At 42.1% G+C, this 3449-nt stretch overlaps 1 non-coding gene across 1 annotated transcript; it reads right to left on the bottom strand.

Moving 5' to 3' along the window:
* Window positions 1-2963: 2963 nt before the first annotated feature.
* TRNAI-AAU lies at window positions 2964-3037 on the bottom strand. The gene has a single exon. It is a non-coding gene; the product is annotated as a tRNA-Ile (tRNA).
* Between the last annotated feature and the right edge of the window lie 412 nt (window positions 3038-3449).

Here is a 3449-nt window from a genome sequence, read left to right as displayed (position 1 = left end):
AAGGTAGTTGCTTTGTCTTTCTGCGAAGCAGAATACATCGCCGCTTCGATGGCAGCAACACAGGGGGTCTGGCTTGCGCGACTAATGGAAGAACTCATCGGGAGAGAAAGCAATCCACTAATGCTATACGTGGGCAACAAAGCTACGATCTCCCTGATAAAAAATCCAGTTTTGCACGACCGGAGCAAGCACATAGAAATCAGATTCCACTACATTCGAGAATTTGTAGATCGAGGGCTCATCAAGATTGATTTTATCCGAACAGAGAAACAACTTGGAGACATTTTCACCAAGTCCCTAGCGAGGGTAAAATTTGAAGAACTGCCCTCAAATATCGGAGTTCAAATAATAAGGTAGATATAGCACAGCTTTCAGGAAGAGATTATTAAATAAAAGCTATGGTCCTCCTTAGATTTAGTTAAGTTGTTTTCACCTTTCAAAGTTCTGAATTCACGCTAATGGAAGAGCGTAAATTTGGCCGGCCATTTTTGGCTAACTTTGGGCGAAGTTTTAGCCCACTCTTTCTATTTTTGTAATTATGTTTGTTATTTAAAGAATTCAACTGATGAGAAATAAAACATCGGGTCTTCAGCAAATTCTCTCCCTCTCTCTTTTTACTTTCCGCTATTATTTCTTCGAAGGAACTTTCATCGGCCGTTTGTTTTTCGTCGACGTTTTGCCAGAGTCAACAGCTACATACACCCGCTATCCAGTACGGTATCCGTGAATGACTTGTCATGGGCACGGGAAGGCCTATGCCTCGATAGAACCTGGATGGATGGATGTTCGGGAAGTCCCAATGAGATGAACGACACGCAGGCCCATTCTCGATGGCATGACCGAGCGAGTTATAATGGTCGACAACACTCCAAGACTCGGGATGGCGTCAAGACATATGGACCCTGTCAATGGGGATCGAGATGGCAAGATGAGATGCAACGTTGCATTGAGAGACCTTGGCCCGAGCAGAGCCAAGGTCGACCTGAATGACTTGGCCTAGCGTAGAGGCAAGTCGGATGTGTCGCAGATGATTGAACATGCACGCGCAGGCGGTGTGTATGGTTGAACAAGCTTGGATTCCACACAAGCGATGTTCGATTGGCGAAGACAAACCTCGCCTAAGGTCCGACGAAGCCACAAAGCCGGGGCAAAAAATATATATGGGGCTTAATTCCCCTCAAGGCTAGTCGTGAGTGTGTTAAGATCACGACGCCGCACGGTAAAAAATGTAGGACCATGACACCCTGCACCATGTTTCCTTTGCAGAATATCATGATTGGCCTCATTTCTCTCACCTAGAAGAGATGCCTTGCACCATGTTACGGGTACCCAAAAGATTTGCAGGATGTCATGTTCATGTATGCACCGACCACATGACCTTTATGGTTTATCATGGGGAGTAGTCTAGGGCCATGATGGAACAAGAAGATAGTAAGTTTCCCTGGCCAAGAATCAAAAACTCCTAAGACCTCCCATGGTACAACGTGCTCATGACTTAGACTACGCTGCTTGGAACGCATGAAGCCTTGAGTGTAGGGTTTCAGACTGTATCATAGGGAAAGACCTTGACGCAGGATTAGACTACATCTCTTGGAACTTAAGAAGTCTTAGATGTTGGTTTTCAGACTATGCCACTTGGAATGCATGAAGCCTTGGGCATAGGTTAGCAGACGGTATCGGAGGGCAAGCCCTAAGATGCGGGTTAAGACTACGTCGCTTGGAACTCATGAAGCCATGAACCTAGGTCAAGACTATATCGCTTGGAACGCATGAAGCCTTGGAAACAGGATTGTTAGGTGCATAGCTAGTGCCGTAAATCCTAGGGGGAGTGTCTTGGAGAACGAATCAAGAACAGAACAAGAACAAAGAAAGTACCAAGAACAAGAGAAAGGTCAAGATCTAGAACATGGATCAAGATCCAAGTTCTAAGGACAAGAACCAAGAACCATGTACTAAGGCCCTTAAAGGATAACCAATGTTTCATAATCCAGGGACCAAGGTCCTCAGGATAATCAAGATATGAACCCCAAGTGAAGAAAAAGAACTGGAGAACTTAAATACTTACAACAATAACAAAAACAAGAACAAGACAACAACAGAGAATGTGGTACCATAGAATATTAAGGACACGATTAAGAGCCTACAAGTAGGCTAACAGAGTCTTTGTCTCATTCTTTATTCTCCATTTTTTTTTAGGTAATAAGGAGTTGGTCGAGGTTGAGAGCGGACTCTGAAGCAGGTGCCATAGACAAACCTCACTCGTTGTCCTCAACCCTTTTGTTTTAAAATGTTTTGTGTCCGTTCCTTATTTTGTGTTTTAACTAGTATGTTGTGTTTTAAATACTTATGTATAAACTTTACTTTGATATTATGTAAATATAATTTTTTAAATTTCTTTGTTTATTTCACGAAAAATTTATCCGTCTTTTAGAACCATCGCGACAGCCCGATCCTTACAGGGTGGTATCAGAGTCAAAGGTTTCTCTATGGCCTAAATCGTCGAACGAGAAGCCTTTTGAAGGAGAAAGTAGACATTGAAAAAGAAAAGAAAGCTTTTAGAAATGGAGATTGAAAGTTTAGAGAATGGGAAGGTAATTTCTGCTGAATCGTGGGTACAAAACTGGAGGCTTTTAGAAATGGAGATTGAAAGTTTAGAGAATGGGAAGGTAATTTCTGCTGAATCGTGGGTACAAAACTGGAGGTGAAGCGTGGCACCATGCAGATCAAGATCAGGTCGAACAGCCTTTGAGTCAAACTGGGTTAGACGTGGGCGTGGGTCGGAAGAGCTATCCCGTGTTGCGCATATCGAGTGGAGCCGCGTCACTTTACAATNCCCGTGTTGCGCATATCGAGTGGAGCCGCGTCACTTTACAATGCGCTTGACACGTTATTCCACCCAATCGTCAACACGTACGTGCCCCTCAGGCGATCTGACGCGTTTCCCTCCCCCAAATTAATGAATTTGGCCCATGCAGGTGTCGAACCTGCGACCTTCGCGTTATTAGCACGACGCTCTAACCAACTGAGCTAATAGGCCATAGGCTTTATGCACATTGTAGATCAATAACTCCTAATTTAGTCAATCGAGTTTAGGTTACATAATTTTATGCATAATAAAATTAAAACTTCAAGTCATTATCTTTAAAGTTCGTAGTGTTGTAACCCCGTATCATGAAAAGATATTATTAAGAATTAATAAAATTTTGCCTATGTAATTGTCGAACCTACAACTTTCACGTTATTAGCACAACAACCTAACGAACTGAGCTGATAAGTCATTGGTTTTATGTACATTATAGATCATTAGCTCCTAATCCAGTCAATCGAGTTTCGTTTACATAACTTTATGCATAATAAACTTAAAAAAGTCATTATCTTTTAAAGTTCGTAGTGTTTTAACTCTATCATGAAAATATATTATTAAAAATTAATAAAATTGGCCCATGCAG

Source organism: Cucurbita pepo, unplaced genomic scaffold (genome assembly GCF_002806865.2).
Source record: "Cucurbita pepo subsp. pepo cultivar mu-cu-16 unplaced genomic scaffold, ASM280686v2 Cp4.1_scaffold000174, whole genome shotgun sequence".
Classification (NCBI taxonomy): Eukaryota; Viridiplantae; Streptophyta; class Magnoliopsida; order Cucurbitales; family Cucurbitaceae; genus Cucurbita; species Cucurbita pepo.
Note: the sequence above shows the minus strand (reverse complement) of the source record. Positions and strands in the feature narration are given on the sequence as shown.